Genomic DNA, 22,500 nt, shown 5'->3' on the forward strand with positions numbered 1-22,500 from the left:
GGCGAGATCAGGAGAGTCAGACATCTCAGTCGGGGTAACTTTGCTACTCGCCATATGATGAACTGTACCACCCACTTGTGCTATATCTTGTTAGAAGAAAAATATTACTATATTGAGAGAATTTCTACAGTGCCTTGCAAAAGTATTCATCGCCCTAGGCATTTTTCCTCTTTTGTTGCATTACAACCTGTAATTTGAATGGATTTTTATTTGGATTTAATGTAATGGACATACACAAAATTGTCCAAGTTGGTGAAGTGAAATGAAAAAAATTACTTGTTTCAAAAAAATGTAAAAAATGTAAAACAGAAAAGTGGTGTGTGCATATGTATTCTCCCCCTTTGCTATGAAGCCCCTAAATAAGATCTGGTGCAATCGAATACCTTCAGAAGTCACATAAGTCGTAAAATAAAGTACACCTGTGTGCATTCTAAGTGTCACATGATCTGTCACATGATCTCAGCATATATACACTGTTCTGAAAGGCCCCAGTGTCACGCCCTGACTTTATTTATATTTGTTTTCTTTATTTTTTGGTTAGGTCAGGGTGTGACAAGGGTGGTTTGTTTAGTTTTTGTATTGTCTAGGGGTTTTTGTCTTGTCTAGGGGTTTTGTTTATCTATGGGGATTTGGTATGGTCTAGGGGATTGTAGGTTTATGGTGGCCTGAATTGGTTCCCAATCAGAGACAGCTGTTTCTCGTTGTCTCTGATTGGGGAGCCTATTTAGGTTGCCATTTCCATGTTGGTTTTGTGGGTAGTTTTTTTCTGTTTGTGTGAGTACCTGACAGAACTGTTGCGTTTTGTTCCACTTTTGTTTTTTGTTTCAGTGTTCAGGTTATAATAAACATCATGAACACGTACTACGCTGCGCTTTGGTCTACTCCTTCTTCCTCGGACGAACATCGTTACACCCAGAGTCTGCAACACCACTAAGCATGGGGCACCACCAAGCAAGCGGCACCATGAAGACCAAGGAGCACTCTGAACAGGTCAGGGACAAAGTTGTGGAGAATTACAGATCAGGGTTTGGTCATAGAAACCTATCTGAAACTTTGAACATCCCACGGAGCACCATTAAATCCATCAATAAAAAATGGAAAGAATGTGGCACCACAACAAACCTGCCAAGAGAGAGCTGCCCACCAAACTCATGGACCAGGCAAGGAGGGAATTAATCAGAGAGGCAACAAAGAGACCAAAGATAACCCTGAAGGAGCTGCAAAGCTCCACAGTGGAGATTGGAGCATCGGTCCATAGGACCACTTTAAGCCGTGGCCAGAAAAAAGCCATTGCTTAAATAAAAAAATAAGCAAACACGTTTGGTGTTCTCCAAATTAGGCATGTGAGAGACCCCAACCATGAGGAAGAATGTACTCTGGTCAGATGAGACTAAAATGTAGCTTTTTGGTCATCAAGGAAAATTCTATGTCTAATGCAAACCCAACACCTATCATCACCCCAAGAACACCATCCCCACAGTGAAGCATGGTGGTAGCCGCAACATGCTGTGGGGATGTTTTCATCTGCAGGGACTGGGAAACTGGTCAGAATTGAAGGAATGACAGATGGCGCTAAATACAAGGAAATTATTAAGGGAAATCTGTTTTAGTCTTGCACAGATTTGAGACTGGGACGGAGGTTCACCTTCCAGCAGGACAATGACCCTAAGCATACTGCTAAAGCAACACTTGAGTGGTTTAAGGGGAAGGAGCTGGAGCAGTTTTGCCTTGAAGAACGGGCAAAAATCCCAGTGGCTAGATGTGTCAAGCTTATAGAGAAATACCCCAAGAGACTTGCAGCTGTAATTGCTGCAAAAGGTGGCTCTACAAAGTATTGACTTTGAGGGGGTTAATAGTTATGCATGCTCAAGTTTTTTTTTTGGTCTTATTTCCTGTTTGTTTCACAATAAAAAAAAAATTTGCATCTTCAAAGTGGTAGACATGTTTTGTAAATCAAATGATACAAACCCCCCCAAAAAATATATTTTAATTCAAGGTTGTAAGGCAACAAAATAGGAAAAATGCCAAGGGGGGTGAATACTTTCGCAAGCTACTGTATCCAGAAAAAGATTACTATATCGAAAGAATTTCTATCCAGGAATGAATTACTATATTGAGAGAATATCAGGTATGAAGTTAAACCCCAGATGCAGACAACATCAAATGAACAATGGTTTAATAATCCAACAGGGGCAGGCAATAGACAGGTCAAGGCAGGCAGGGGTCAGTAAACCAGAGGTGGGGCAACGGTACCGGACGGCAGGCAGGCTCAGGGTCAGGGGCAGGCAGAGGTCAATCATACAGTAGGGCAACGGTACTGGACAGCAGGCAGGCTCAGGGTCAGGGTAGGCAGAGGTCAATCATACAGTAGGGCAACGGTACTGGACAGCAGGCAGGCTCAGGGTCAGGGTAGGCAGAGGTCAATCATACAGTAGGGCAACGGTACTGGACAGCAGGCAGGCTCAGGGTCAGGGTAGGCAGAGGTCAATCATACAGTAGGGCAACGGTACTGGACAGCAGGCAGGCTCAGGGTCAGGGTAGGCAGAGGTCAATCATACAGAGGTGGGGCAAAAGTACAGGTCGGCAAGCAGGCTCAGGGTCATGCAGAGTGGTCAGGCAGGCGGGCTCAGAGTCAGGACAGGCAAGGGTCAAAACCAGGATTGTGAGGAAAAGGGAGACTTGGAAAAGCAGAAGTTGAGACACAAATACGCTGGTTGACTTGACAAACAAGGCAAACTGGCAACAGACAATTGGAGAACACAGGTATAAATACACAGGGGATAATGGGGAAGATGGGAAAAACCTGGATGGGGTGGAGACAATCACAAAGACAGGTGAAACAGATCAGGGTGTGACAGAGAATTACTATATTGAAAGAGAATATCTATCCAGGAAATTATTAATATATTGAGAGAAAAGCTATCCAGGAAATTATTACTATATTGAGAGAATGTGAGTTCAGGGGGTCAATATGTAAGGCTCTCTTGGTGTGTTCTCTCCTCAGCTGTTACGGTAAAAATACCGAATGCTAGAAATATAGCCAGGTAATTATCTGTTTACATATTCATGTGTTTACATTGTTGTCATCAATCATCTCTGAGAGAGCACCATGGCAACTCTTCAAGGGAGAGAGAGCGTATGAAACAGCAATCTCAGTCTCCTCTTTGGTGTGTGTGTTTGTGTGCGCATGTGGGTGTGTGTATGTAGGAGCAGTTTGGAGAGGCAGCCATCTTGCTCTTGTCTGTGTGTTTATGCAACAATCATGACATTGACTGAGGAGAGGCCTGATTCACTGCAAACCTCGAAGACTCTAGCTAGCAGACTTCAGTCTTGGAGCGGTTGAGCATCAGAGGCGTCAGACTCTGGGAAAAAGACTGGGAAAAGTAAGAGCTAGGAGAAACGCTGGTTGACTTGGCAAAACAAGACGAACTGGCACAGAGAGACAGGAAACACAGGGATAAATACACCGGGGACTAATGGGGAAAACAGGAGACACCTGGAGGTGGGTGGAGACAATCACAAAAACAGGTGAAACAGATATGAGCGTGAGAGAAGGGGAAAGCAAATGAGAGAAAGACATGTATAGAGCGAGAGCTGGTAGAGAAGGGACCAGGAATGCTACACTGTTAACAGCCCTAGAGTCAAAGTCACCTTTGCCAGACCATTACAGTCTCTCTCTTTTCTCTCTCTTCTCTTTCTTTCCATCTTTCTGTCTTTGGTTCTCTCTCTCTCTCTCTCTCTCTCTCTCGCTCTCTCTTTCACCACTCTCCCTCACATGTTCTCTCTCTTCTCTTTCTTTCCATCTTTCTGTCTTTGGTTCTCTCTCTCCCTCTCTCTCTCTTTCACCCCTCTCCCTCTCTCTATCTTTCACCTCTCTCTCTCTCTCTCTCTCTCTCTCTCTCTCTCTCTCTCTCTCTCTCTCTCTCTCTCTCTCTCTCTCTCTCTCTCTCTCTCTCTCTCTCTCTCTCTCTCTCTCTCTCTCTCTCTCTCTCTCTCTCTCTCTCTCTCTCTCTCTCTTTCACCCCTCTCCCACTCACATATTCTCTCTCTCTCTCTCTCTCTCTCTCTCTCTCTCTCTCTCTCTCTCGCTCTTTCACCCCTCTCACACTCACATGTTCTCTCTCTCGTTCACCTCTCTCTCTCTCACATGTTCTCTCCCTCTCGGTGCATTTAGAAGGCAGGAGAGACGTGGGAGGGTATTTATGGTAAAAATAAATAATTTTAGCAGTAAAGCCACCCACTTCAAGAGTGTCTCAGAGAGCTGTGCCAGGGAGCTAATTCAATCTTTATTAAAGCAGTGTGTGTGTGTGTGTGTTTGTGTGTGTGTGTTTACTTGTGTTTGTGTGTGTGTGTGTGTGTGAGTGTGTGTTAGCATGTTGTGTGTGTGTGGCACAGAGCCTGGTAATAATGAAACAGGATTAAGTGAAGGGATTGGCTAAGGATGGCTGAGGTTGAAACTAGAGCTAGTTTTTGGGAGAAACATGACTCCTTTGAGCGAGAAACTCATTCCCTGTACACATCTTTTGTTTATTTGTGCTTGTTAGTTTGTGCTTGTGTGTGTCAAATAATTTCTAATTGTATTTGTCACATGCGCCGAATACAACAGGTGTAGACCTTACAGTGAAGTACTTACATACAAGCTCTTTGCCAACTATGCATAGTTAAAAATAAATAAAAAAACAGGAGAAAGAAAACACAAAAATGAAGCTATATACATCCAGAAGGATTACCAATATCATATTAATGTGAAGGGATACATGGTACTTTATTTATGTATTACATTTATCTGGCAGGGACTTTGCACAACAAAAACATAATGTTTTCAGAACAGAAGGAAGGCCATTCCATCTTAGCCACTTTGAATGAGAAGGCCTATTGGGGATGCTACAATGGTGGAGGTTCTTGTTACCCAGCTATTTTTCTCGGAGCAGAAGGTAAAAAAAAAAAAACTCAGGATGTTAATAAATCAAACCAGAGGTGGAGGTGCTCGACTGTGAGTTATCTTGTAAACCAGTCAGATGTCTGAGAACATAATTAAGCTGTCTAACATAAACAGGTTTGAACTTGGTGATTATATTGCAGTGGTGGTAGTGTAGTGTTTTTGTTTCCTTCTTTGTAGAGTGATTTGAGAGGTTTCAGGGATTTCTCACATGCTTGTGAGCAGCTGATGATGCAGTAGGAGATGTGGGAGATAACAATACCATGCAAGAACATTCTGGAAGCCACGATGGAGAGAGAGTTTCCGATTGGCTGTATTTGATTGAGTTTGTAATTTTGTTATGTGCTTTTTGAAGTTGAGGGTGAGATCAAGGTTTATGCCGAGCTGTTGGAATTCTGAGTCCGTTTTGATCTTTTGGCCGTGTCTGAGGATGTTGGGGTTAGACCTGCTGCTTTTGATTGATGGGAAAATACATGGCCACTGTTTTCCCCACATTTAGGGTGAGACAGGAGTCATTGAGCCACTGTGATACATTCTCCATAAATTATGTTAACTTTATCCCATTACAGAACATCATAAAACAGATCTAACTAAATGTTATAATCTCCCCATGAAGCTTACAGGTAGAATAAACCTCTTTAAAATGGCATGGCACCCAATGTTTTTATATTTATTTTTGGTAACACCAATTATCCCACCCAAAGACATTTAAAAAAAAAAGTATAGCCAGCCATAACATACTTCATATTGGCAAATAAAAGGGGCGAATAAAACGGATTCTACAAGAACCAATATCACTCCCTAAAAACACACCCCTATGAAGCAATCCTTGGATATCTTTTAAGAATTCACTGATAAATTGGCCCACATAGAAAACTAAAGGCATAGAAACCGTAAATGACATACGTGGAAATTGGAAATAAAATGATTTCTAGAACATAATTATACACTAAATATAAACTATGGTAACCAAGACGTAAAGATAACTGATATTGGCACAAGATGGAGTGTTAATACTTAACAAATGAAATTACAGTTATTGAAAATGTATGCTTAATCGAGTATAAACTAATGTATAGAATGTTGAATACATGCGGGAAAAAAATTACAAATTCTACAGCACAACAGCAGAGTCATTTCTGAAGTATAAAACTAACAAGGACTCAATAATTCATGCCTTCTGGGAATGTTATAAGATGCAAACGTTATAGGCGGAGTTAGAAGTTTTACAATGTAAATGTACTTTTAATCTGTCTACCTGTATATTTCAAGACATGACATATGTGACCCACCACCTGGATTCGGTCCTATGTAGCAACATTTGAAATTGTGTTTATTACATTGAATAAAAGTAAATACTCAGAGCTACAAATTGGTATATCGTACACTGCAGTTGAGGAACAATGGGAAAGTAATTACGCTATGAAAGTTGATAAACTTGTAGCCCCACTTGTGAAAAAATGGCCTGTGAATGTCTTGGTACACCTACCGGAGAGCTCTTTTTTGTCTACACCCATTCAAAATCGTTCACAACCTCTTTAAGTCCCACCCATCTCTTTAAGGATTAACAGTGTAGTAAACAACCAAAGATTTCAAGACTAAAAGTGGTGACAGTAGTACCAAAAAGTAGTATTAAAAATATACTTTATCTAGTCCTTGGCCTATATCCTAATCTGACTTTTGTGATGGTCATGTTGTTCTTCACATTATTGTCTCTGGTAAATACAAACTATGTCAAATAAAATCAAATGTTATTTGTCACATTCACAGGATACAGAAGGTGTAAATGTTACAGTTGCCCTTAGTTTGAACATGTAATCCGGAGACAGGTGTTTTATACACCAGCCTTCTGTGTTCTCTTTTGGACTCTCTCCACATTTGGCAATCATCTCTCTGATTCCACTGGGCATTCCACTGATTTCTAAACTCAGTCAACTTCTTCTGTGACAACGACACCATTTCTTCCCCCCCCCCACTGTCATCAGAAGACTCCACAATGTCTGTTTCAATTAAAATGTTTTTACCTAAATCAGGGTTTCCTCATTGTCTGATTCCTTTTCAGAATCAGAGAGAGTCAGCATGGCACGATCGTCCTTCAGAAAGTAGTTATTCGTGATATATTTCAAATAAATCTGCAGTACAAAGGATTATCCACACATACTGAGCAGCTCATGTTATAGATAGAAGCATACTACATGGCAGACCAATCCAAACTCATCTCTCTGCATTTTCAGCCATCCATTATCTCAGCCAATCATGGGAAGGTTCTTGTATTTATACTTGGCCAAACCAATTAGGCTCGCAATTTAACCTTTCTGGACTACCCATTCCGGATCCGGGATCATTCTCATCAGAAACGCTGACTAGCATAGCCCAGCCTTCGCCTTACAGCGAAAACCTTTTTTTTTTTTTACCCCCCTTTCTCCCCAATTTTCGTGATATCCAATTGCTAGTAATTACTATCTTGTCTCATCGCTACAACTCCCGTACGGGCTCGGGAGAGACGAAGGTCGAAAGCCATGCGTCCTCCGAAACACAATCCAACCAAGCCGCACTGCTTCTTAACACAGCGCGCCTCCAACCCGGAAGCCAGCCGCACCAATGTGTTAGAGGAAACACCGTGCACCTGGCTCCCTTGGTTAGCGTGCACTGCTCCCGGCCCGCCACAGGAGTCACTGGTGCACAATGAGACAAGGAAATCCCTACCGGCCAAACCCGGACGACGCTAGGCCAATTGTGCGTCGCCCCACGGACCTCCTGGTCGCGGCCGGCTACGACAGAGCCTGGGCGCAAACCCAGAGTCTCTGGTGGCGCAGCTAGCGCTGCGATGCAGTGCCGTAGACCACTGCGCCACCCGGGAGGCCTCAATTTAACAACTCTATTCGTATTTAAAGATGGCATACACATTTGCTATTAAGGCACATGACAGATTACGAGTTCCAGAAGACATTTCTGCCCAAAAATGGATTTTGATTGTAAAAGAAAACATGTGTAATGCCTGTGAAGTAGTGACGTGCGACTAGGCTTGCGCATTTTGGGGAATATTCAGAGGTGGAAACTTTGCGTGGGAAATAACGGGAATATATGGGAACTAACGGGAATATATGGGAATTAACGACAATATGTGGGAATTACCGGCAATATATGGGAATTAACGGCAATATAAATATATGCACATTAATGTTAATACCATTTAAATGTAGAAGTTTTTTGAATTGGATATATTTACCATATCATATGGAGACAGAAACATAAACCTTTAACCTCATCATAAGTAGGCATAATGTGGTTGTCTCCCTCTTAGGCTTCCATGTCTTTTCCCTGGACCTCCTCAATGTCCACCTCTTGAACATAAGACTCTGAGGCCTCATCTTCACTGTCACTTTCCAACCTTGTTGAGGATGGTTTGTTGCCGATGCATGCTTGGTGTGTGTGACTGCCAAGAACCTTGCCCTCATCCAGGCCAAAGTGGCGAGACATGGTAGTGATGACACCATAGGCCTTGTTGATCTCTGCACTAGACAGGATTGTCTTGCCAGAATACTTGGGGTTCAACATGTACTTGAATGGACTTCAGGCAGAAGTCTTCACGCTTTTTTATGTATTTCTGCTTGGAGCAACAGTGAAGTGGGCAGGGCAGTACAGATTTCTTCTTATGGCATTGTCTCCCTCAATCTGTGCAATGGCTACTGCTATAGGTTTCAGGAGTTTCAGGTTGCTTACCACTCTCTCCCAAAATACATCATCCAGGAAGATCCTCTTGATGGGGCTGTCCATATTGGCAGACTGTGATATGGCAATTTCTTGGAGAGACTCCTTCCCCTCCAGGAGACTGTCAAACATGATGACAACACCACCCCAATTGGTTTTGCTGGGCAGCTTCAATGTGGTGCTCTTATCCTTCTCACTTTGCTTGACGAGGTAGATTGCTGCTATAACTTGATGACCCTTCACATACCTAACCATTTCCTTGGCTCTCTTGTAGAGTGTATCCATTGTTTTCAGTGCCATGATGTCCTTGAGGAGCAGATTCAATGCATGAGCAGCACAGCCAATGGGTCTGATGTGAGGGTAGGCCTCCTCCACATTAGACCAAGCAGCCTTCATGTTCGCAGCATTGTCTGTCACCAGTGCAAATACCTTCTGTGGTCCAAGGTCATTGATGACTGCCTTCAGCTCATCTGCAATGTGGCTGTTGTCCCTTGTGCTCTTGTAGAATACTGGTTGAGGGGTGGAGAAGATGTAGTTAATTATTTGTTGCCCATGAATATTCGACCACCCATCAATAGATGATTGCAATACAGTCTGCTTTCTCTATGATTTGCTTTACCTTCACTTGAACTCTGTCGAACTCTGCATTCAGCAAACGAGTAGATCAAGCATGTCTGGTTGGAGGGGTGTATGCTGGGCGAAGAACATTCAGAAATCTCTTCCAATACACATTACCTGTGAGCATCAGAGGTGACCCAGTTGCATACACAGCTCGAGCAAGACATTCATCACCATTTATCTGACTACGTTCCTCCATTGCGTCAAAACAACTTCTGGGATAAATACTTCTGATTCCAGGAGGACCGTGAGCTGTTGCTATCGGTAAGGTGTCTGATTCATCATTTTCACCTCGAATAGAAGTAGAGGGACTTTTGTCAGAGGTTGCTTGTTGTGAGCACTGAGGGAACTTTATGCACATGGCCAGATGATTCTGCATCATGGTTGCATTCTTCACATATGATTTGGCACAGTATTTGCAAATGTACACAGCTTTTCCTTCAACATTAGCTGCAGTGAAATGTCTCCAAACGTCAGATAGTGAGTGCCCGTGGCATTTTCCTGTAAAGATTAGAAATGTTTAGTTTTTTTAACCAACAAATATAATTTCATGCACAGATAAATAGTTAAGCTGTTACATTGAACAACTCCTTTGTAAGATACATGTTTAAAATGGAACATGTATGGGAACAGGTGAATTAACACTCCTCAGTTAGCAGGCTCAAGCAAGCTAAAACCCACATGGTAGCAAAATCTAACTAGCAGAAATTGTTAACAAGTTAGAAATGATTTAAACCCACTTCACTGTAGGCTACTATTTACTAGTTAACAAAAATCATGTATGTCATTTAAAATATATTCACCCTACCCAGTATTGTAATCAAAACTTACCAGAAAGCATGTAGTCCTTGGCTCAGACAGTGTAGTAGTGTTGGGCTCAATAGCATCTCATTAGTGTGCCATATCTTGAGAATCAGCTGTACATGTGATGGAAGAATGCACTGTGTCTGTGATGGAAGAATGCACTGTGCCTGTGATGGAAGAATGCACTGTGCATGTGATGGAAGAATGCACTGTGCCTGTGATGGAAGAATGCAATGTGCCTGTGATGGAAGAATGCACTGTGCCTGTGATGGAAGAATGCACTGTGCATGTGATGGAAGAATGCACTGTGCATGTGATGGAAGAATGCACTGTGCATGTGATGGAAGAATGCACTGTGCCTGTGATGGAAGAATGCACTGTGCCTGTGATGGAAGAATGCAATGTGCATGTAGAGGGCTGCAATTCCATTGAATTGGGGATAGTTTAACCAAAATGTGCCACAAGACATAAAATTGCCTTATTTGTATCCCACAAAGAAAGATTCACTGTTATAATTAACTTTTTTTTATGAATTTAAGCAACATTTCCCAAATTCCCGGGCTTATTAACCTCCCATGGAAAATTTCCAGAAAAATTCTGGAAATTTACCGGAAAGTTTATGACCCTTTGCAACCCTATGTGCGACATATGCCTAGCGTCTTGAAACAGACCACATACAGTATTGGGGTGAAGTGAGATACCCAATGGGGTGGACCATACTTTTCTCACCAATGGTTTTGAAAAAACGAAAATGGAAATATCCTTCATCACTACGACATTTGATTAATGAAATGTATTATTTGAATATTGAAAAGGTGTGGGCTTTGGAGAAAAATAGAACAGTGTAATTTGAGGCCATATGGCATAGAGTGCTACAAGCACTGGACAATTCCAGGGGCTGAAGGATGAGGGGATTGTGGTTGTGAGACATGCGTGATGTGTATGCTTGTGGTGGCAACATATGGGTCTGAGCAGGTGTGATACAATTGATGTTTGTTGAAAATGTGTGTTCATCTGTTTATTGTCTTTTGTTTATTTATGGTTGTTATTGTTTGAGAAAAAAAATGTGTACAAAAAAACTTAGCAGCTGCTTCCTAGCACTCTTTCCATAGGTGACCTGTCAGCAGACAACTGTATCTCCACTCCCTGTCACACAGAAGGAAGGTCATTCATATATAGGCTGAACAACAGGGGCCCAAGGATGGACCCCAGGGGGGCACTCCTTTGTTGCACCTCCTTGGTGGTGACAGGTCATTGTTCATTGACGCTTTGGATCCGGTCAGCTACATAGGAATCCATCTAGTCCTTTTGCGAGAGGTTAAAACTGGAGAGTTGGAAGAGAATGCATTTATAGTTGACGGTGTCAAACACCTTCCGTAGGTCAGATCACCACCCCTACCATGCCTCCTTTATCCATCTCCTCCTTGTTCATCTCTAGGAGATAGCAACGTGCTTTCTCTGTCGAGTGGTTCACCCTAAACCCAAACTGCATGCGCTCATTTGAGGTAGATATGTACATCGCGTAGGCAGGGGTAAAGTGACTAGGCACCAGGATATATGATAAAAAAGTAATACAAAATAAGAAGCAGCTTATATGCTGGGTGTATATGTCATAGAAATAGAACAGGCTTGGAAGCTCTAACCCTGGCAATTATACTGGTAAACTAATGGGTATGTGTAAAATTGCAATGGCTGCCTGGTATTGTGATGCAATTACCCACGTTAATGTGGAGGAACGTTCTATAAACTCTAGCTGGATTGCCATGCTAATGTACACTGAGTGTACAAAACCTAAGAAACACTTTCCTAATATTTAGTTGCGCTCCCTTTAGCCCTCACAACAGCCTCAATTCGTCGGGACACGGACACATGTCTAAAGCATTCCACAGGGATGCTGGAGAGTGTTGACTCCAATGCTTCCCTCAGTTGTGTCAAGTTGACTGGATATCCTTTGGGTGGTGGACCATTCTTGATACACATGGGAAACTGTACTAACAGCTGTGTTCCAGAACTCACCCTGCAGTGTATCAGAACACCCCCTGTAGTGTTCCAGAATTCACCCTGCAGTGTTCCACAACTCACCCTGCATTGTCCAAAACTTCCCTGCAGTGTTACAGAACTCACCCTGCAGTGTTCCAGAACTCCCCTTGCAGTGTTACAGAACTCCCCTTGCAGTGTTCCAGAACTCCCCTTGCAGTGTTCCAGAACTCCCCTGCAGTGTTACAGAACTCACCCTGCAGTGTTCCAGAACTCCCCTTGCAGTGTTCCAGAACTCCCCTTGCAGTGTTCCAGAACTCCCCTGCAGTGTTACAGAACTCCCCTTGCAGTGTTACAGAACTCCCCTGCAGTGTTACAGAACTCACCCTGCAGTGTTCCAGAACTCCCCTTGCAGTGTTCCAGAACTCCCCTGCAGTGTTACAGAACTCCCCTTGCAGTGTTACAGAACTCCCCTGCAGTGTTACAGAACTCACCCTGCAGTGTTCCAGAACTCCCCTTGCAGTGTTCCAGAACTCCCCTGCAGTGTTCCAGAACTCCCCCTGCAGTGTTCCAGAACTCCCCTTGCAGTGTTCCAGAACTCCCCCTGCAGTGTTCCAGAACTCCCCTTGCAGTGTTCCAGAACTCCCCTTGCAGTGTTCCAGAACTCCCCTTGCAGTTTTCCAGAACTCCCCTTGCAGTGTTCCAGAACTCCCCTTGCAGTGTTCCAGAACTCCCCTGCAGTGTTACAGAACTCACCCTGCAGTGTTCCAGAACTCCCCTTGCAGTGTTCCAGAACTCCCCTTGCAGTGTTCCAGAACTCCCACTGCAGTGTTCCAGAACTCGCCCTGCAGTATTCCTGAACTCCCCCTGTAGTATTCCTGAAATCCCCCTGTAGTGTTCCAGAACTCCCCCTGCAGTTTTCCAGAACTCCCCCTGCAGTGTTCCAGAACTCCCCTTGCAGTGTTCCAGAACTCCCCTTGCAGTGTTCCAGAACTCCCACTGCAGTGTTCCAGAACTCCCCCTGCAGTGTTCCCGAACTCCCCCTGTAGTGTTCCAGAACTCCCCCTGCAGTGTTCCCGAACTCCTACTGTAGTGTTCCAGAATTCCCCCTGCAGTGTTCCCGAACTCCCCCTGTAGTGTTCCAGAACTCCCCCTGCAGTGTTCCCGAACTCCCCCTGTAGTGTTCCAGAACTCCCCCTGCAGTGTTCCAGAACTCCCCCTGCAGTGTTCCAGAACTCCCCTTGCAGTGTTCCGGAACTCCCCTTGCAGTGTTCCAGAACTCCCCCTGCAGTGTTCCAGAACTCCCCTTGCAGTGTTCCAGAACTCCCCCTGCAGTGTTCCAGAACTCCCCTTGCAGTGTTCCAGAACTCCCCCTGTAGTGTTCCAGAACTCCCCTGCAGTGTTCCAGAACTCCCCTGCAGTGTTCCAGAACTCCCCCTGCAGTGTTCCCGAACTCCACCTGCAGTGTTCCAGAACTCCCCCTGCAGTGTTCCAGAACTCCCCTTGCAGTGTTCCAGAACTCCCCTTGCAGTGTTCCAGAACTCCCCCTGCAGTGTTCCAGAACTCCCCTTGCAGTGTTCCAGAACTCCCCCTGTAGTGTTCCAGAACTCCCCTGCAGTGTTCCTGAACTCCCCTGCAGTGTTCCAGAACTCCCCCTGCAGTGTTCCCGAACTCCCCCTGTAGTGTTCCAGAACTCCCCCTGCAGTGTCCAGAACTCCCCTGCAGTGTTCCAGAAGTCCCCTGCAGTGTTCCAGAACTCACCCTGCAGTGTTCCAGAACTCACCCTGCATTGTTCCAGAATTCCCCCTACGGTGTTCCAGAACTCAACCTGCAGTTTTCTGGTGCTAATGCCTGTTCTATTGTCTTTCCAGGGTTGCCTCTCAGGGTTGTGTTTACTCTGGATATTCCTGCTGGGATGTGCTAAGGTCAGAATGGAGAATTACACAGAGATAGGGAAGCGTTACTAGGCTATTGAGTCATCATTGGCCCAAGTCATAAAGTATTAAAGTCCACCCCCCTGGAGTGGGCTGTGTAGGTTAACCATGGTATCCCTCCTCCACTCATTTTTAAACTTCCCCTCTTGTGGGCTGTGTAGGTTAACCATGGTATCCCTCCACCACTTCTTTACCTTGTCTCTCCTGTGAGCTGTGTAGGTTAACCATGGTATCCCTAAACCACTTCTTTACCTTGCCTCTCCTGTGGGCTGTGTAGGTTAACCATGGTATCCCTCCACCACTCCGTTACCTTGCCCCTCCTATAGGCTGTGTAGGTTAACTTCTAACGAGTCAGAAACCCGGATCCGGGAGCACCCCCCACCCCCCACCAGTAAAAAAGCTGAATAGCATAGCTAGCATAGCGTCACAAGTAAATAGTAGCATCTAAATATCATTCAATCACAAGTCCAAGATACCAGATGAAAGATCCACTTCTTGTGAATCCAGCAATCATTTCTGATTTTTAAAATGTTTTACAGGGAAGACACAATATGTAAATCTATTAGCTAACCACGTTAGCAAAAGACACAATTTTTCTTTGTCCACCATTTTTTCTCTCCACCAGTAGCTATCACCAATTCGGCCAAATAAAGATATTGATAGCCACTAACCAAGAAAAAACCTCATCAGATGACAGTCTGATAACATATTTATTGTATAGGATAGTTTTTGTTAGAAAAATGTGCATATTTCAGGTAGAAATCATAGTTTACAATTGCACCCACCATCACAACTCGACTAGAATAAATACAGAGAGCAACGTGTATTACCAATTTACTCATCATAAAACATTTCATAAAAATAGACAAAGCATAGCAATGGAAAGACACAGATCTTGTGAATTCAGACAATATTTCAGATTTTCTAAGCGTTTTACAGCGAAAACACAATAAATCGTTATATTAGCATACCACATGTGCAAACGTTACCCCAGCATGAATCAAAGGCAAGGGGAGCGATAACGTTATGATCACCAAAATATATTAATTTTTTCACTAACCTTCTCAGAATTCTTCCGATGACACTCCTGTAACATCATATTACAAAATACATATAGAGTTTGTTCGAAAATGTGCATATTTAGCCACAAAAAAACGTGGTTATACAATGAGAATACTAGCAAAACTGCCCTGAAAATGTCGGGCGCTATATTTGAGAGTGATCTAGTCTAATCGATAGCTAATCATAAACTTGACTAAAAAATACAGGGTTGACAGGAATCGAAAGACAAATTAGTTCTTAATGCAATCGCAGACTTACATTTGTAAAATTATCCTTACTGTGCAATACCGGGTCCGCCAAGCGAAGCTACACATAACAAAATGGCGACATATGCGTTTAAAATTTTTCAACAGAACAGCGATTTATCATCATAAATAGTTCTTACTGTGAGCTGTTCTTCCATCAGTATCTTGGGCAATGTATCCTTTCTTGGGTCTAATCTTCTTTTGGTCGAAAGCTGTCCTCTTGTCCGTCGAAATGCCCACTAACGTTCGACCGGGACCCCGAAACGTGCCCGGTGCTTCAATGTGCATCACAAAGCAATGCCTCAAAATCGCACTAAACGGATATAAATTGCTATAAAACGGTTTAAATTAACTACCTTATGATGTTTTTAACACCTATAACGAGTAAAAACATGACCGGCGATATATAAGTGGCTAAACCAACGCTTGGAAAGAGAGAGAGTCCGACGTCCATCTTGCGTGAGGCGCAGCGGGAAAAGAACGGTACATCCGGTCTTTTCTGTTTTATACTGGCCCTGATTGCGCAATCGACTCCATTCAAATTGTCACCTCTTACTGACATCTAGAGGAAGGCATGGGCAGTGTTTGTATCCTCATAGGATTTACAGGGACTTTAAAACTGACCTGGGACCAGAGGCCAAAATGTCTGAAATCTCACTCCATATCAGGAAAAGTGCTGTAGAATGGGTTCTGTTTCACTCAGAGACATAATTCAAACGGCTATAGAAACTAGAGAGTGTTTTCTATCCAATAATAACTATAATATGCATATTGTACGAGCAAGAATTGAGTATGAGGCAGTTTAATTTGGAGACGATAAATGCTAATGTTGAAACAGCACCCCCTATATTGAGAAAAGGTTAACCATGGTATCCCTCCACCACTCCGTTACCTTGCCCCTCCTGTGGGCTGTGTAGGTTAACCATGGTATCCCTCCACCACTCATTTTTAACTTTCCCCTCTTGTGGGCTGTGTAGGTTAACCATGGTTTCCCTCCACCACTCCGTTACCTTTCTCCTCCTGTGGGCTGTGTAGGTTAACCATGGTATCCCTCCACCACTCATTTTTAACGTTCCCCTCTTGTGGGCTGTGTACCTGTTATGGCTGCAGCCCGTCGCCGGTACACCTATGACAACATCCAGCTCAAGTGCAGGGCGCGAAATTCAAAATCTATTTTTTTTTTATATTTAACTTTCACACATTAACAAGTCCAATACAGCATTTGAAAGATAAACATCTTGTCAATCCAGCCAACATGTCCGATTTTTTAAATGTTTTACAGAGAAAACACCACATATATTTATGTTAGCTCACCACCAAATAAAAAAGGAGGACAGACATTTTTCACAGCACAAGTAGGATGCAAGTAGCATGCACAAGCCAACCTAACTAACCTAGAACCAACCTAAATAACCTAGAAAAAACTACCTCAGATGACAGTCCTATAACATGTTACACAATAAATCTATGTTTTGTTCAAAAAATGTGCATATTTTAGCTATAAATCAGTTTTACATTACTGCTACCATCATAGCTACAGTCAGAAATCGCACGGGAGTAGCCAGAGAAAATACAGACACCAACGTCAACTACTAATTACACATCATAAAACATTTCAGAACAATATATGGTGGATAGCTAATGAAAGACAAAGATCTTGTGAATAGAGCCAATATTTCCGATTTTTGAAGTGTTTTACAGCGAAAACACAATATATCGTTATATTAGCTTACTACAATAGCTAGCACACAGCAGCATTGATTCTAGTCAAACGGTAGCATAGCACAGTTCGACAGATATATGAAAAAGCATCCCAAATTGGGTCCTTATCTTTGTTGATCTTCCATCAGAATGTTCTCCAAGGGGTCCTTTGTTCAGAAACGTCTTTATTTCGATCCAGAATGAACGATTTCCCTCTTGAATTAGCAAGCACACTGGCAGTGCGGCGCTAACCTCTCCATCTTGACAAAATTCTTGCGTCGCATCACGTCTAAAGTCCAGAATAAATTTCAATAATATAATTAAACTATATTGAAAAAACATACTTTAGGATGATATTGTGACATGTATCAAATAAAATCGAAGCCAGAGATCATATTCACCTTTAACGAGTGTTTTCCAGGAGCCGAGTCCAGGTCCTACTTCGCGCCCAGAAAAAAAAATAAAGTGCGCAAGTCTCACTCCAAGAGGTTGTGTTCAATCCCAGGACGAGATAATCAAGTCATTTCTGCTCTCACTTCCGCAAGACACCCAGAGGAAGGCGTATGACGTGTTTCTACAGTCCTAAGTGACATGCCCTTTTATAGACAAGGTCTTGAAGAGCGACATCGATTTTGGAAATCTCACTTCCGGATAGGAAATGGGCTGTAAAAATAGTTCTGTTCCACTTAGAGAAATAATTAAAACGGTTTTAGAAACTAGAGACTGTTTTCTATCCAATAGTAATAATAATATGCATATTGTAAGAGCAAAAATTGATTAAGAGGCCGTTTGAAAATTGGCACATATTTTCCAGTTTTTCAATACGCCCCCTGCAGCCATAACAAGTTAACCATGGTATCCCTCCACCACTCCGTTACCTTTCTCCTCCTGTGGGCTGTGTAGGTTAACCATGGTATGCCTCCACCACTCATGTTTTACTTTCCCCTAGTGTGGGCTGTGTAGGTTAACCATGGTATCCCTCCACCACTCCGTCACCTTGGCCCTCTTGTGGGCTGTGTAGGTTAACCATGGTATCCCTCCACCACTCATTTTTAACTTTCCCCTCTTGTGGGCTGTGTAGGTTAACCATGGTATCCCTCCACCACTTCTTTACCTTGCCTCTCCTGTGGGCTGTGTAGGTTAACCATGGTATCCCTCCACCACTCCGTTACCTTTCTCCTCCTGTGAGCTGTGTAGGTGTCACGCCCTGGCCTTAGTATTCTTTGTTTTCTTTATTATTGTAGTTAGGTCAGGGTGTGACATGGGGAATGTTTGTGTTTTAGGTGGTTATATGGTAAAGTGGGTGTTGGGTTTAGTGTATGTGTTTGTGTTGAGTGAATGTTTCTAGGTATGTCTATGGTTGAGTGAATGTTTCTAGGTATGTCTATGGTTGCCTGAGTGGTTCTCAATCAGAGACAGATGTCTTTCATTTGTCTCTGATTGGGAGCCATATTTAAGGCAGCCATAGGCATCATGCATTTGTGGGTAATTGTCTATGTCTGTGTCTATGTTGCATGTTTGCACTTAGTCTTTGATAGCTTCACGTTCGTCTGTTTTGTTGTTTTGTTCCGTTGTCCTTCTTCTAATAAAGAGAAGATGTATTTTCCACACGCTGCGCCTTGGTCCTCTCTCTCTCCCATTGACGATCGTGACAGTAGGTGAACCTCCACCACTGCACTCCCATTGTTTTAAAGTTGAAATTCATTTAACTATCCTTCATCACACTCCCCTTTTTATTCTCTTTCTGTTCCCCTGTCATTGATTTCATCTCTCTCTCTCTCTCTCTCTCTCTCTCTCTCTCTCTCTCTCTCTCTCTCTCTCTCTCTCTCTCTCTCTCTCTCTCTCTCTCTCTCTCTCTCTCTCTCTCTCTCTCTCTCTCTCTCTCTCTCTCTCTCTCTCTCTCTCTCTCTCTCTCTCTCTCTCTATATATATATATCCGTCTATACTAACCATGAGCACACTAATATAAGTAAGAATCTCACTTCCACACATACTCACAGACACACTTCCACTGGTTCAGCACAGGGACCAATCAGTGTAGTTTTGCTGAGGTGGAGGGAAGTTAGAATGACAGAGACACTGGGGAGTTGTTTAAGGTATCAGAGGCAGAAGCTTTCTCAGAGGAAACCCTTTGAAGTGGCTCATTTGTATGTCAAAGAGAACAGCATTAGACTCTGCGTGTATGTCTATTTATGTGTGTGTGTGTGTGTGTGTGTGTGTGTGTGTGTGTGTGTGTGTGTGTGTGTGTGTGTGTGTGTGTGTGTGTGTGTGTGTGTGTGTGTGTGTGTGTGTGTGTGTGTGTGTGTGTGTGTGTGTGTGTGTGTGTGTGTTAGTACAGTTTGTCTATATGGAAATTGTAGAAGACAGTGCCGGGGACACACTCCTAGGTGATGTGATGGGAGCAGTGGGTGTTCAATGATGGCCGTGGGCGGTGTGTGCAATCTAGGCATTCCAGCATGCTCCTGCTGGTTGACTGTTTGCTTGTGTGTGTGTGTGTGTGTGTGTGTGTGTGTGTGTGTGTGTGTGTGTGTGTGTGTGTGTGTGTGTGTGTGTGTGTGTGTGTGTGTGTGTGTGTGTGTGTGTGTGTGTGTGTGTGTGTGTGTGTGTGTGTGTGTGTGTGTGTGTGTGTGTGTGTGTGTGTGTGTGCGCGCTTTAGACAGCTTCTGATCTCAGGAATCATTACTCTGCTCTTTGACATAACTAACCTTTCTAGTTTCCAGCATTATATACCGAAGAAGAACCTGACGGAATCCGGAATCGGAATCCGAAGATTCCCTCACATGGCATGATGTTTATGCTGCAAAGCTTTCCTCAATATGATTCCCATTCAACTACTCTGCTTTCTTCAATATGATTCCCATTCAACTACTCTGCTTTCTTCAATATGATTCCCATTCAACTACTCTGCTTTTAAGTGCTATAACATGTTATCTTTTTGATTGTTTTTCAACTTGCCTTTTTTAGCAACATTTGGACTCATCTGTTACTGAAATGTAAATAATGTAGAACTAATTTACCACGTGAATTATTTCTAAGCTCTATGAATAACATCCAGCTAAAATATTATTGTCTTTCAAAGACAGTGTGGTCAATATCAGAGCATTCCTCTCCTCAAAGCTGATCAAATCAAATCAAATCAAGTTTATTTTATATAGCCCTTCGTACATCAGCTAATATCTCGAAGTGCTGTACAGAAACCCAGCCTAAAACCCCAAACAGCAAGCAATGCAGGTGTAGAAGCACGGCGGCTAGGAAAAACTCCCTAGAAAGGCCAAAACCTAGGAAGAAACCTAGAGAGGAACCAGGCTATGAGGGGTGGCCAATCCTCTTCTGGCTGTGCCGGGTGGAGATTATAACAGAACATGGCCTGATCAATAGGTAATCGTGCTCAGATCACTTACGTAGGCAAGAAGATTTATTTATGATGCTGTAGAAATCATGTTATTCTATTGTATAACATTGCTGTCTTTCAATAAAGCAGTCTCATTTTGGGTAATGAAATTATTAGCTCATTTGCACGCATATCTACATGTACACTGCCCTTGGTCTCTGTGAAGTTATTCGTTGTGCCATTTAATGTTCATTGAAATGTTACTTTAATAACTAGATTGCCATCACAGATTTTGTCTCACAGTCTCCACATCTGGAGAATCGTTGTGAATTCTGCTTTTTAATTTGATTCTTTCCTCCAAGTACTGTTGCCAGGCAACCCAAAGCTGAATCTTCATCCTGGCTAAATCTGGCCTAAACCATCCGTCTTCAGTAGATGACAAATTTCCACAAGCGCATGCATGCACACATGTATTGAGAGACAGATTGACAGAGACTTAGAACACTAAGACGGAAAGAGAGATAATAAAATAGGAGAGAGAACATATATATATATATACTATGAGAGTGAAAGGGAGACTGATTTGAGGGAGACTGACAGAGGAAAAGGAGAAAGCGAGAGGCAGAGAAGGAAGTGGTTAATGATTCATAGCTGGAGCCTTAGGTAGAGTTTATCACCTCGTGTAGGCTGGTTCAAACAGAGGAGGTGAGACTGTCCCCCTTTTCACTGTAATTACTGACTATACCCCAAAGAGGGGAGTGGAATTGAGCGATAGACAGATTGAGTAGGAACGGGAGACTAGAGGAGACTGGTAGAAGAGAGAAATAAGGGACAAGGGAGGAAAAAGCCACAGGTGAAAAGCTTGACATGGCTGAATCACTCTTCAGATTTGATTGATTATTAATTCATTAACATAGTTAATTAATTAGTTTAATTAAGGTTTAAAATGCCGCTGTGTGCTTATTGTGCTCTACTAGCTCTGTAAAGCCTGGAGGAATGTGGCCATGCATCACAGCTACACACCAAGACAACTAGGCCTCCCTTTAGACATGTACGCTATCTCTGCAGCAGGAAAGAAAGAGAGGGAGACTGAGAGAGAGGGAGACAGAGAGAGAGGGAGACTGAGAGAGAGGGAGACTGAAAGAGAGGGAGACTGAGAGAGAGGGAGACTGAGAGAGAGGGAGACTGAAAGAGAGGGAGACTGAGAGAGAGGGAGACTGAGAGAGAGGGAGACTGAAAGAGAGGGAGACTGAGAGAGAGGGAGACTGAAAGAGAGGGAGACTGAGAGAGAGGGAGACTGAGAGAGAGGGAGACTGAAAGAGAGGGAGACTGAGAGAGAGGGAGACTGAGAGAGAGAGAGAAATCTCAGTAAGACCAAAATAATGGTGTTCCAAAAAAGGTCCAGTCGCCAGGACCACAAATTCCATCTAGACACCGTTGCCCTAGAGCACACAAAAAACTATACATACCTCGGCCTAAACCTCAGCACCACAGGTAACTTCCACAAAGCTGTGAACGATCTGAGAGACAAGGCAAGAAGGGCATTCTATGCCATCAAAAGGAACATAAATTTCAACATACCAATTAGGATCTGGCTAAAAATAATTGAATCAGTCATAGAGCCCATTGCCCTTTATGGTTGTGAGGTCTGGGGTCCGCTCACCAACCAAGATTTCACAAAATGGGACAAACACCAAATTGAGACTCTGCATGCAGAATTCTGCAAAAATATCCTCCGTGTACAACGTAGAACACCAAATAATGCATGCAGAGCAGAATTAGGCCGATACCCACTAATTATCAAAATCCAGAAAAGAGCCGTTAAATTCTACAACCACCTAAAAGGAAGCGATTCCCAAACCTTCCATAACAAAGCAATCACCTACAGAGAGATGAACCTGGAGAAGAGTCCCCTAAGCAAGCTGGTCCTGGGGCTCTGTTCACAAACACACCCCACAGAGCCCCAGGACAACAGCACAATTAGACCCAACCAAATCATGAGAAAACAAAAAGATAATTACTTGACACATTGGAAAGAATTAACAAACAAACAGAGCAAACTAGAATGCTATTTGGCCCTAAACAGAGAGTACACAGTGGCAGAATACCTGACCACTGTGACTGACCCAAACTTAAGGAAAGCTTTGACTATGTACAGACTCAGTGAGCATAGCCTTG

Source organism: Salvelinus alpinus, chromosome 21 (genome assembly GCF_045679555.1).
Source record: "Salvelinus alpinus chromosome 21, SLU_Salpinus.1, whole genome shotgun sequence".
Classification (NCBI taxonomy): domain Eukaryota; kingdom Metazoa; phylum Chordata; class Actinopteri; order Salmoniformes; family Salmonidae; genus Salvelinus; species Salvelinus alpinus.